The following is a 14,259-nucleotide window of genomic DNA, read 5'->3' as shown; positions in this document are numbered from 1 at the left end:
TCCTTAGGAATTAGCTTATATAGTCCTAAATTGGTATTTAGACCTACAAATACTTGGGTTTATTTTCTGCCTCTCACACTTGTTGAAATAATTTCATGGTTAATGTATAGCATGTTTATTTTGCTTTAAATTCTGGGGTATATATTTATGTACTTTAATTTTTTATGTTGGGGCCAGAGCTGTGGCTTAGGAGGTTTAGCTGGTGCCTGTAGCACTGGCATCCCATATAGGTGCTGGTTCGTGTCATAGTTGCTCCACACTCAATCCAGCTCCCTGTGAATGCGCCTGAGCATTTGGGCCATCCCCTGCATCCACATGGGAGACCAGACTGAGGCTCCTGGCTCCTGGCTTCTGGCTCTTGGCCTCAGCCTGGCCCAGCCCAGGCTGTTGGCAGGCCATTTGGGGAGTGAACCAGCAGATGAGATTCTCTCTCTGTGTCTCTCCCTCACCCCCTCTCTGTAACTGCCTCTCAAATAAATAAATTTAAAAATATATATATATATAATATATACATATATATATTCGGTTGTTAGTAATACAGCATCTTCTGCATGAGTGTTATCCCAAATTCTTATATCATGATCTGGGAAAAGCTGAGTTGATATGCTATCATATGTAAGGATGATCACAGAGGAGATGGACATTCTCTTTTTGTAAGCCAGAAATCATTTTTTTAAAGTTGTGGTTATATATATATATATTTATATATATATATATATATATATATATATATATATATATATATATAATACAACATTTACCATTTTGAGAGGGTCAGGGAGAGACAGACAGAAAGGTCTTCCATCCACTGGTTAATTCCTGCAGTAGCTACAACAGCTGAGGCTGGGCCAGGTTGAAGTGAGGAGCCTGGAGATGATGATTCTTATTTATTTATTTTGACAGGCAGAGTTAGACAGTGAGAGAGAAAGGTCTTCCTTCAGTTGGTTCACCCCCCAAATGGCCACTACGGCTGGCGTGCTGCACCGATCCGAAGCCAGGAGCCAGGTGCTTCCTTCTTGGTCTCCCATGTGGGTGCAGGGCCCAAGCACTTGGGCCATCCTCCACTGCACTCCCGGGCCACAGCAGAGAGCTGGCCTGGAAGAGGGGCAACCGGGACAGAATCCAGCACCCCGACCAGGACTAGAACCCGGAGTGCCAGCGCCACAGGTGGAGGATTAGCCTAGTGAGCCATGGTGCCAACCTGGAGATTCTTCTTGATCTCACAAATGGTTGCATGGGCCCAAGCACTTGGGCCATCCTCTGCTGCTTTCCCAGGCACATTAGCAGGGAGCTGGATTAGAAGTGGAGCAGCAGAGACACATGGGATGCCAACATTGCAGGTGGTGGCTTAACTTGCTGCACCAAAAACACTGCTTCACCCCCACCCCCTTTAATCATTTTTAAGTATGTGGTTGTTTGACATTAAATACATTCACATTGTTGCACAGCCATCTCCACTCTCTACCTCTAGAACTCTACTCATCTTGCAAAACCAGAACTCTCTACCTGTGAAATACTAAGTTCCCATTCTTCACTCCCCACTTCTATTATTCGTCTCTATAAAGTTGACTACTCTAGATAATCTCAATATCCTTTTATGACTATCTTATTTCACTCAGGATACTGTCCTCAAGGTTCATCCATGTTACAGCATGTCAGAATTTCTTTACCTTAAAAAATTATTTATTTTATTTGAAGGACAGGGAGAGAGACACATATATCTGCCATACACTGGTTCACTCGCCAGATGCTCTCAACAGCTGCAGGTTGGGCCAGACTGAAGCCAGGAGTTGGGGACTCAGTGGGTAGCAGGGACCCAAATACTTGAGCAATCACCTGCTGCCTCCTTGGGTACACATTAGTAGGAAGCTGGAATTGGGAGCAGAACTGGGACTCAACCTAGGCACTCCAGTGTTGGCAATCTTAACTGCTGTGCCAGATAGCCACCCCTTCTTAGTTCTTAGGACTAAATAACATTCCATTGTAGACTTCATTTTGTTTATCCATTCATTTGTCGGTAGTCATGAGTTACTTTCCCTTTTTGGCTAAATGGATATTCTTGACAATTCTTAAAATCTTGTAAGGGCTGTTTTACAGAACTACTTTCACCCCTCTCAGGAGCTCTTTTCATGTTACAAGTTGGAAGTGTTTTAGTTTTGTTTTGTTTTTTTTTTGTTTGTTTGTTTGTTTGTTTGTTTTTTTGATGTGCCTTTAAACTCTGGAGACTACCTAGTCCCTAACATCAGGTTTGCTAGAAAAGGGAAGATTCTTGTCAGCCTTCTTATATGAAACACAATACATACAACACTCCTACTAATTCCACTATACTTATTTATTTATTTATTTATTTATTTTACAGGCAGAGTGTTCAGTGAGAGAGAGAGAGAGAGAGAGAGAGAGAGAAAGGTCTTCCTTTGCCGTTGGTTCACCCTCCAATGGCCACTGCGGCCGGTGCGCTATGGCCGGCGCACCACGCTGATCTGAAGGCAGGAGCCAGGTGCTTCTCCTGGTCTCCCATGGGGTGCAGGACCCAAGCACTTGGGCCATCCTCCACTGCACTCCCTGGCCACAGCAGAGAGCTGGCCTGGAAGAGGGGCAACCGGGACAGAATCCGGCGCCCTGACCAGGACTAGGACCTGGTGTGCCAGTGCCGCAGGCGGAGGATTAGCCTAGTGAGCCACGGCGCTGGCTCGCTATACTTATTGTTTATGAGTTGATCTCTTCTCTTAAACCGGGAACTCTTCTTGGGCCAGAACTATGGACAATTTCTCTTGAATTATGCCTATGTCTCTTGTATAAGGCCTTTTATTAAGTAGACATTAATAAATATTAACTGGAGGCCGGCGCCATGGCTCACTAGGGTAATCCTCCACCTGCGGTGCTGGCACACCAGGTTCTAGTCCCAGTTGGGGCGCCGGATTCTGTCCCAGTTGCTCCTCTTCCACTCCAGCTCTCTGCTGTGGCCCGGGAAGGCAGTGGAGGATGGCCCAAGTCCTTGGGCCCTGCGCTCACATGGGGGACCAGGAGGAGGCACCTGGTTCCTGGCTTTAGATCGGCGCAGCGTGCCAGCCGTGGTGGCTACTTGGGGGATGAACCAACTGAAGGAAGACCTTTCTCTCTCTTTCTTGCTCGCTCGCTCGCTCTCGCTTGCTCTTGCTCTCTGTCTCTTGCCTTCTATGACTCTTTCTGTCTGCTGATTCATTTCCCAAATGGCCACAATGGCCAGGGCTGGGTCAGGCTGAAGCCAGGAACCAGAAACTGTGTCTGAGTCTCCCATGTGGGTTCAGGGTCCCAAAGGCTTAGGCCATCCTCTGCTGCTTTCCCAGGGGAGCTGGATCAGCAGGGAGCTGGATTGGAATGGGAGCAGCTAGGGCTTGAACTGTCACTGATATGGGATGCCAACATTGAAGGTGGTAGCTTAACCCATTGTGCTACTACACCAGCCCCTGTAATTGGTATTGGAACACTTATCTCTTTTGGTTCCAGAGCCATTATGCAAGAGGCAGACTTCATAGTGAGGAGATGATCAGTGGGCTTGGAAACATAAGATGTAGCCCTAATACTGGTTCCAAATCAAATAGTCATTCTTTCATTGGTCTAAGAGGAAAGCCAGGCACATTAGTGATTTGGAATTTTTTTGGTTCTTAAAATTTATTTATTTGTTTGAAAGGCAGAATGTCAGAGAGGTGGAGGAAGAGACAGAGAGAAAGACAGAGGTATCTTCCATCTGCTGGTTCACTCCCCAAAAGGCTGCAACAGCCACGGCTGGGCCAGGCCAAAACCAGGGTCCAGGAACTCCATTCAAGCCTCCAATATCATGCACTGCTTTCCCATACATATTAACAGGGAGCTGGATCAGAAGTGGAACAGGCCGGTGCTGCAGCTCACTAGGCTAATCCTCCGCCTTGCGGCGCCAGCCGGCCGCGGTGGCCATTGGAGGGTGAACCAACGGCAAAGGAAGACCTTTCTCTCTGTCTCTCTCACTGTCCACTCTGCCTGTCCAAAAAAAAAAAAAAAAAAAAAAAGTGGAACAGCTGGAACTCAAACTGCTGCTGGCGCACCGCGCTGATCTAAAGCCAGGAGCCAGGTGCTTTTCCTGGTCTTCCATGCAGGTGCAGGGCCCACAGACTTGGGCCATCCTCCACTGCACTCCCAGGCCACAGAGGAGAGCTGGACTGGAAGTGGAGGGACCGGGACAGAATCTGGCTCCCCGACCGGGACTAGAACCCGGTGTGCCTGCACCGCAGGTGGAGGATTAGCCTGTTGAGCCACAGCATCGGCCTAGCTTGGATCTTTTACAGAGTCTGCTACTGAACTCTGTTTATAGGCATTCTCCCATGGTCTTTGACATGCTATTCTGAAAGTGCAGTTAAATTCTAACATATATGAGGGTGCTTCAAAAAGTGTGTGCAAAATGCATATTATGTAAAAACTACGTCTGGATTTTTTTGTTTTTAAATATTTATTTATTTGAAAGGCAGAGTTACACACATAGAGAGAAACAGACAGATCTTCCAACCAGTGCCAAGCTGAGGCCAGGAAGCAGGAATTCCATTCAAGTCTCCCACATGGAGATCTAAAGACTTGGGCCATCCTATGCCGCTTTCCCAGGCCTATTAACAGGGAGCTGGATTGGGAGTGGAGCAACTGGGACTTGAACTGGTGCCCATATTGGATGCCATATTGGATGCTGCACCACAATGCCCCATATGTGTGAATTTCAAGGGGGATTTTTGGGCACCAGAATAAGTTTCTCTTTTAATTCCATTTTCTAGGACCTTTTTTTTTTCTTAAAAAAAAGATTTATTTATTTAATTAATTGAAAGAATTACAGAGAGGGAGGGAGAGAGAGAGCTATATCTTCCATCCACTGATTCATTCCCCAAATGGACACAGTGGCTAGGGGTAGGCCAAGCTGAGGCCAGGTGCCAGGAACTTCATGCAGGTCTCCCATATGAGTGCAGGGGTCCAAGGACTTGGGCCATCCTCTGTTGCTTTCTCAGGTGCATCAGCAGGGAGCTTGATTGGAAGTGGAGTAGCTGAAACTCAAACCGGTACCTAGATGAGATGCCAGTGCTGCAGATGGAGGCTTAACCTGCTGTGCCACAGCGCTGCCTCCAGGAACTTGTTGAGGTAACCTCATATGTGTGGTTGTATGTATATGTTTAAAATATATGTTTGTATATATATATATATATATATATATATATATATCTGTATTTTATATATTATATGTTTGTGTAAATAAAAGCACTGGCACTATTCTAGGTGTCAAGAACAAAACAAAATGTTCTGTTGGAGCTTACATTTAGTGGAGAGAGAAAAAAATAAGTTATGAAAGCACTGTGAAGTTAAAGGAGTCAAGCTGTGAAGAAAATAAAATAGCTGAGTAATGACGATGCAGAGTGACTAGGGGGTGGGATGTGGTGGAGTGGGGTGGGACACTCCTCTAATGAACAGGTACTGGGGAGTGTGTCTCTCTGAGGAACTGAAATAGGCAGATTGTATAGAGGGAGCTGGTAGAACTGTGAATGGGCAGTGGAAAGAAGAGATGAAAGAGCTCTAGGGTTGAGTAGTTGGTTTAAGGAGTAGAAAGGACAGTATGCGGGGGGTTCCAAGATGACAGAATAGGGAGGGAGCTTGCTGAGCTACACCAGGAGAAGATACTGTAAGAAAAGTGGAGAGAGTGTAGTCTCAGGGAAGAGTTAGGGAAAAAAACAGCAGAGGAAACTCTTCCGTAATTAGAGGGACACAGTGGACCTACATGGAGGGCATGGGCGCCCACTGCTTGGAACTCCAGCAGCCGAGAGCCGCTGCACCAGCGCTGGAAAGTGAGGTGAGACGAGACTGCAGTAGCCTGAGACACTGGTGGAAAAGTGGCAGGAAGAGCCTAGAGGGAACAAGGCTTGAAGCCCCGTGCGGGAAAATATATCAGTCTAACTAGATGAGAAAAAAATAAAAGGGACAGTACAGACACGATTCTCTCTCTCCAGTCACCTTACAAAGGTGTACAAGCCGATAGAGTGAGTGCCATTTTGGACATATGTAACAGCTGCATCAGCTCGTGTCTGCACCCAGCAATCAGCTGAAGGGAGAAACCTGACTCTGGTGGAGAGTAATAACAGGAGACTAAGACCTAATGACTGTGTGGAGCTTCTGAACCGGGACTGTGGCGGGGGCGGGGGAGGGGCTGCTGAGGGTGTGCAGGAGAACTCAATGTGGCTGAGACTTGAGTAGTCTTGGTGGGAGATTCCACAAGCTCGGGTGGCCCTGGCTACCTGGTGAGAGACATTGCAGGGGAATCTGAACTTAACCAAGGACTGCACAGATCCTTTGTGTGGTTCTTGGAACAGAGCAGACGAATATTATACTCAGTTGGGTTAGTGCTCAGGCACTGATTGCCATCGATGAGAAGAGCTCAGCTGAGAGGAATTACCTCCCTTCTTATTAAAAAAAAAAAAAAAAAAGAGAGAGAGAGAGAAGATTTACCTCGCCAAACTTGGGTGTGTCACCTTAGGCATGTCCTTAACCCTGAAGAACTGAATAGAGCTGTCTGGCCACATCCACCACAAGCCTCTAGAGATTCACTGAAAGCAGACAGCCCACTTATCTACATAGTCATAGTACAATGAAAAAAGCCGCCACAGCAGATAAAACAAAACAAGAAACCTATTAGTATCTCCACAAATGCCGAACAACAAATGCAAAAATCCAACAAGAATAAGGAAGAAAACATGATGCTCCCAAAAGAACAAACATGACAATTCAACACTTGATTATGAAGACAATGCGATAGAAGAAATGGAATTCAAAAAAATTGATAAGAATACTTAGAAGTAATAAAAAACAAACGCACAAGCTACTGAAATCCATGCAAGACATGAAAGAAAATCTCTCATGAAAATGAAATCTTAAGGAGGAATCAAAATGAAATGAAGAGTTCAATAGAGTAAAAATGCACTTGAGAGCCTTAAAAACAGAATCAGATTCCTGGACACATACAACCTACATAAATTGAGCCGTGAAGACACAGAAAACATAAACATACCCATAACCAAGACAGAAATTGAATCAGTAATAAAGGACCTCCCAAAAAAGAAAAGCCCAGGACCAGATGGATTCACTGCTGAAGTTTACCAGACATTTAAAGAAGAACTAACTACAATTCTTCTCAAGTTATTCAAAACAATTGAAAGGGAGGGAATCCTCCCAGATTCTTCCTATGATGCCAGCATCACCTTAACTCCTAAACCTGAAAAAGATGCAACAGAGAAAAAGAATTATAGACCAATTTCCCTGATGAACATACATGCAGAAATCCTCAACAAAATTCTAGCCAGTCTAATCCAACAACACATCAGAAAGATCATCCACCCAGACCAAGTGGGATTTATCCCTGGTATGCAGGGATGGTTCAAGGTTCGCAAATCAATCGATGTGATACACCATATTAACGAACTGCAGAAGAAAAACCATATGATTATCTCAGCAGATGCAGAGAAAGCATTTGATAAAATTCAACACCCTTTTACGATGAAAAATCTAAGCAAACTGGGTATAGAAGGCACATTCCTCAACACAATCAAGGCAGTTTACGACAAACCCATGGCCAGCATCATATTGAATGGGGAAAATTTAGAAGCATTCCCACTGAGGTTCAGTACCAGACAGCGATGCCTACTGTCAGCATTGCTATTCAACATAGTACTGGAAGTTTTAGCCAGAGCCATTAGGCAAGAAAAAATAAATTAAAGGGATACAAATTGGGAAGGAAAAAGTCAAACTATCCCTCTTTGCAGACGATATGATTCTTTATTTAGAGGATCAAAAAAACTCCACTAAGAGACTATTGGAACTCATAGAAGAGTTTGGCAAAGTAGCAGGATATAAAATCAATGCAGAAAATCAACAGCCTTTGTATACACAGACAATGCCACTGCTGAGAAAGAATTTCTAAGATCAATCCCATTCATATTAGCTACAAAAAAAAAATCCAATACCTTGGAATAAACTTAACCAAGGATGTCAAAGATCTCTATGATGAGAATGACAAAACTTTAAAGAAAGAAATAGAAGAGGATACCAAAAAAATGGAAAAATCTTCCATGTTCATGGATTGGAAGAATCAATATCATCAAAATGTCCATTCTCCCAAAGCAATTTATAGATTCAATGCAATACCAATCAAAATACCAAAGACATTCTTCTCAGATCTGGAAAAAATGATGCTGAAATTCATATTGAGATACAGGAGGCCTCAAATAGCTAAAACAATCTTGTATAACAAAAACAGAGCAGGAAGCATCACAATACCAGATTTCAAGACATACTACTGGGTAGTTATAATCAAAACAGCATGGTACTGGTACAAAACAGATAGACCAGTGAAACAGAATAGAGACATCAGAAATCAATCCAGACATCTACAACCAACTTATATTTGATCAAGGAGCTAAAACCAATGCCTGGAGCAAGGACAGTCTCTTCAACAAATGGTGCTGGGACAACTGGATTTCCACATGCAGAAGTATGAAGCGACACCCCTATCTTATGTCTTATACAGAAATCCACTCAACATGGATTTTTTTAATTATTTTTTTATTTATTTGACAGAGTTATAGACAGTAGAGGGAGAGACAGAGAGAAAGGTCTTCCTTCCACTTGTTCACTCCATAAATGGCCGCAGTGGTTGGCGCTGCGCCGATCCGAAGCCAGGAGCCAGGTGCTTCCTCCTGGTCTCCCAGGCAGGTGCAGGGGCCCAAGCACTTGGGCCATCCTCCACTGCCTTCCTGGGCCACAGCAGAGAGCTGGACTAGAAGAGGAGCAACGGGGACTAGAACCTGGCACCCACATGGGATGCCAGCACCGCAGGTGGAGGATTAACCAAGTGAGCCACGACGCAAACCCCAACATGGACTAAAGATCTAAATCTACAACCTGACACCATAAAATTATTAGAGAACATTGGAGAAACCTTGCATGATATAGGCACAGGCAAAGACTTCTTGGAGAAGACCCAGAGGCACAGTCAAAGCTAAAATCAACAATTGGGATTACATCAAATTGAGAAGTTTCTGTGTTGCAAAAGAAACAGTCAGGAAAGTGAAGAGGGAACCGACAAAATGGGAGAAAATATTTACAAATTATGCAAGTGATAAAGGATTAATAACCAGAATCTACAAAGAGATCAAGAAACTCCACCACAACAAAACTAACAACCCACTTAGTAGATGGGCCAAGGACCTAAATAAACATTTTTCAAAAGAGGAAACCCAAATAGCCAACAGACATATGAAAAAATGTTCAGGATCAATAGCCATCAGGGAAATGCAAATCAAAACCACAATGAGGTTTCACCTCACTCTGGTTAGAATGGCTTACATACAGACATCAACTAACAACAAGATGCTAGTGAGGATGTGGGGAAAAGAGCACACTAATCCACTATTGATGGGAATGCAAACTGGTAAAGCCACTATGGAAGACAATTTGGAGATTCCTCAGAAACCTGAATATAGCCCTACCACATGACCCAGCCATCCCACTCCTTGGAATTTACCCGAGGGAAATTAAATTGGCAAATAAAAGAGCTACGTGCACCTCAGTGTTTACTGCAGTTCAATTCACAATAGCTGAGACATGGAATAACCTAAATGCCCATCAATAGAAGACTGGATAAGAAATTATGGGATATGTACTCTATAGAGTACTACACAGTGGTAGAAAAGAAAATGAAATCCGGTCATTTGCAACAAAATAAAGGAATCTGGAAAACATCATGCTGAGTGAAATAAGCCTGTCTCAAAGGGACAAATACCATATATGCTCCCTGATCTGTGACAACTGAGTACCTAAAAGGAAACCTATAGAAGTGAAACGGACACTATGAGAAGTAAAGAATTGATCAGCCTTGTCCTGTCAAGGAATAGTTAATATTTTACTATTTTTAGCATTTTCTTTCTCTACTTAATACCATTGGTTGAACTCTTTAATTAACACAAAATTATTTTTAGGTGTTTAAAGTTCACTGAAAATTGATCCCTATTAAAAATAAGAGTGGGAATAAGAGAAGGAGGAGATGTACAGTTTGGCACATGCTCACTCGGACTTACCCCTAATGATAAAGCTAGAAACGTGCCATGGCATTCCAAATCCCATTACCTTTGCATGTACCAATGCCATCTTATTGGTTAAAGTGATCAGTTTAAGTCCATAGTTGACCATAAGGATAGGATTAAGTGTCAAAGAGAACACAGAAATAAGACCAGTGTCTGCTAATAATAATTGATAGAATTAAAAAGGAGAGGCTGGCGCCGCAGCTCAATAGGCTAATCCTCTGCCTGTGGTGCCGGCACACCGGGTTCTAGTCCTGGTCGGGGTGCCTGATTCTGTCCAGGTTGCTCCTCTTCCAGGCCAGCTCTCTGCTGTGGCCTGGGAGTGCAGTGGAGGATGGCCCAAGTGCTTGGGCCCTGCACCCCATGGGAGACCAGGAGAAGCACCTGGCTCATGGCTTCGGATCAGCGTGGTGCGCCGGCCACAGTGTGCCGGCCGCAGCGGCCATTGGAGGGTGAACCAACAGCAAAGGAAGACCTTTCTCTCTGTCTTTCTCTCTCACTGTCCACTCTGCCTCTCCAAAAAAAAAAAAAAAAAAAAAAGGAAAGAAATAAAAAGGCGAGAATGACTCAACATGGGAAGCAGGATACACAGCAGACTTATAGAATGGCAGATCCCCTAAACAAAACTTTGGCCTCAGAATCAGCCCTTAAGGCATTCGGATCAGGCTAAAAAGCCCATGAGAGTTTCTCAGGCATGGAAAGCCAAGACACTGTGGCAAAAAATGACCTAAATAAAAGATCTCTGTGAGTGAGATCCCAGTGGGAAGAACAGGCCATCAAAGAAGGAGGTGCCTTTCTCTGAAGGGAGGAGAGAACTTCCACTTTGATTATGGCCTTGTCTAAATAAGGTTGGAGTTTGTGGACTCAAGAGCCTTGGCAGCTCATGACAAGAGCCTCGGGTTATTACTGACGTCATAAATAAGAGTGTCAATTGTTAAATCGACAACCGGAGTCACTGTGCACTTACTCCCCATGTAGAATCTCTGTCCTTAATGTGTTGTACATGCAAATTAATGGTAAAACTAGTATTCAAACAATGCTTTTATACTTTGTCTATGTGGGTGTAATCTTTTGAAATCTTTACTTAGTATATACTAAATTGATCTTCTGTATATAAAGATAATGAAAAATTAATCTTAATGAAAAACGGGATGGAAGAGGGAGTAGGAGGTGTGATGGTTTGCAGGTGGGAGGGTGGTTATGGCGGGGGGACTGCTATAATCCAAAAGTTGTACTTTTGAAATTTATATTTATTAAATAAAAGTTTTCTTAAAAGAATAAGGATAGTGTGACTGAAGTGGAGTGAATATAAATAGGAGGTATTGTTGTAAAGGTAGGATGGGGCCCTACCACCCAATACCATCCAAATGTATTTTTTCTCAAGTGGTGTGACACAGGAATCTTTTGAGGAGGAAGGTGGCATGTTCTTCAGGTGAAAGAAGTCCTGTGCAGTTTTTCGTTTTGTCCCCAGAGGTGTCTTGATCCACTTAATTGGGGTCTTTTGCAAGCTAGGGACCTTGCAAAGGCTTTCACTCATCAGTGGCCAGCTCTTAATGTCCCAGGAGAATGATTCTTCTTTGAGAGCACTTCTGGGGCTAGTACTGGCTTTATTGCCCTTTCCACATTAGAAAGGGCTTGTCTAGCAAGAACTGCCTCCAAAATTTTCATGTATCATTGTCTGGAGAGAGTTTTGCAGCCTTATTCTGTTAATTTAGGTTAAAATTCAGTTTTTAAACAGACCTAATCCTTCCGTGTCAATAATTTAGAAGGATTATGTCCTTAGCAATAATGTTGACTGACTTCTTGTTATGTGATGTGCTTAAAGACATACTGCTGGGAAGCTAAATTGACAAAAGGAACTTTTTCACTACCCATAATTAAGGTTGTATTTAACTATTTACTTGAGTAGGGTCAGTTGCTAACATTTGGCCCATATTACTTTTTTTTTTTTTTTTTTTTGACAGGCAGAGTGGACAGTGAGAGAGAGAGACAGAGAGAAAGGTCTTCCTTTGCCGTTGGTTCACCCTCCAATGGCCGCCGCGGCCGGCGCGCTGCAGCCGGCGCACCGTGCTGATCCGATGGCAGGAGCCAGGAGCCAGGTGCTTTTCCTGGTCTCCCATGGGGTGCAGGGCCCAAGCACCTGGGCCATCCTCCACTGCACTCCCTGGCCACAGCAGAGAGCTGGCCTGGAAGAGGGGCAACCGGGACAGAATCCGGCGCCCCGACCGGGACTAGAACCCGGTGTGCCGGCGCCGCTAGGCGGAGGATTAGCCTAGTGAGCCGCGGCGCCGGCCTTTTTTTTTTTTTTTTTTTTTTTTTTTTTGACAGGCATTGTGGACAGTGAGAGAGAGAGACAAATAGAAAGGTCTCCTTTTGGTATTGGTTCACCCTGCAATGGCCGCCGTGGCCGGCACACTGCGGCCAGCGCATCACGCTGATCCGAAGCCAGGAGCCAGGTGCTTCTCCTGGTCTCCCATGCGGGTGCAGGGCCCAAGCACTTGGGCCATTATCCTCTGCACTCCTGGGCCATAGCAGAGAGCTGGCCTGGAAGAGGGGCAACCGGGACAGAATCCGGCGCCCTGACCGGGACTAGAACCCGGTGTGCCGGCGCCGCAAGGCGGAGGATTAGCCTATTGAGCTGCAGCGCCAGCCGGCCCATATTACTTTAAATTTTCAGAATCTCAGAAACTGAAAGGCGGAGGCTTAATCTGTGCCACAGCACTGGGTGGTGGGAGATTTATGTTAGTTTTTAGTCTTCATGCATTAGCTTCTCAGTGAAAAACAGAACTTTAATGTTTGCTAGTTTCCTTTGTTAACCAGCTTAGGTTTTCGTTTTTGTTTTTCCTTCTGCCATTGTTTGGACATAGTTTTCTTTTTCTTTGGTTTTCAGTTGGATTGGATTTCCAACACTTCTGAATCTCTTTGCATTTTAGGGGAAGCAGAAATAATTAGAAATGTTTGTGAGGGGAAAAGAAGCAAATTGTGTATATGGGATTGAGTTGAATGCCCAGACATACAGTATTAGTCCCCTGCCTGCCAGGAAAATGATTATTTCCCATAAAAATGAAACTGGCCTTGTGTTAACTTTTGGATTGTATAATTAAAGACAGTGATTTTAGATACTTTAGATATGAAATGAAGCCTATTTTAATGATAAAACCAAGGACATTCTAAAACTTCATATTTTTACTTTGGTTTTAAAATTTTTTTGTCCCCAGTTTTGTCATACCAAGGATAAAGATGACAAGGTAGTTTGAACAAAAAGAAGGGAGAGGAGACACACCATAGGCTGATTTCTGTGTTAGGTGCTTTGCAGAATTGTTACTTTGAATACCTACAACCTACTTATTAAGTCAGTGATATTGGATGTTCTTTTATATATATGAGGAAACTGAAGTGTGAAGAGGTAAGTAACTTCTCTAAGCTTAGTAAGAGAAAATCAGTTATCTACATAGATTTTGGTTGAGACAAAAGATTCATAAGAGAGCCAATAGCCTAACTTGATTATTTCTTGGTTCCAAAAAATTTTTTTGTTGTTTATTACTGTCTTCAATAGAATTACTGTCAGTGCCTTTTAGAGGCATGGCCAATGTTCAGAGACTAGACTCCTCTACCCCTCCTAAAGGAACAGTTATTGAATATTTCAAATTTAGGAGGAGATGGTAGAGAATTAACTTTTTCCTTAAGTGTTAGGTAGAATTCACCAGTGAATCAATCCTGGTCTGTGTGCTGTTTTGTGAAGTTATATATTCATTAAAATTCTTTAATAAGTAAAGACAGACTCTGTATTTCTTGTGTGAGTTTTGGAAGGTTATATCTTTCAAGCTCCATTTCATCTAATTTATCAGATTTATAAGCATGAACTTATTCATTATTCTTACATTCCTTTATTTCCCTTTCAATGTTCATGGGATCTATAGAGATGTCTCCTTTCATTTTTTCCCAACAACTTTATTCAAGTATAATTGAAAAGCCATCTCTCGTTTCTGATACTAGTAATTAAGTCTTTCTCTTTTTTGTTAGCCTTGCCAGAGACTTACCTATTTTACTGATCTTTTATTGATTTTTTCTCTATTGATTTCCTATTTTTAATCTCATTTATTTCTATTCAAATTTTTATCATTTTTTCCTTCTACTTAGCTTG

General features: G+C 43.3%; 1 protein-coding gene across 4 annotated transcripts in view; it reads left to right on the top strand.

Annotated features, from left to right (window-relative positions):
* Positions 1 to 14,259, top strand: part of NR6A1 (nuclear receptor subfamily 6 group A member 1) — a 260,240-nt gene that overhangs the window by 122,069 nt on the left and 123,912 nt on the right. The window lies entirely within an intron of this gene.

Source organism: Oryctolagus cuniculus, chromosome 1 (genome assembly GCF_051225735.1).
Source record: "Oryctolagus cuniculus isolate XC-2025 breed Fujian yellow rabbit chromosome 1, ASM5122573v1, whole genome shotgun sequence".
Classification (NCBI taxonomy): Eukaryota; Metazoa; Chordata; class Mammalia; order Lagomorpha; family Leporidae; genus Oryctolagus; species Oryctolagus cuniculus.
The sequence above is the reverse complement of the archived record's forward strand: the minus strand, read 5'-3'. Positions and strand labels throughout refer to the sequence as shown.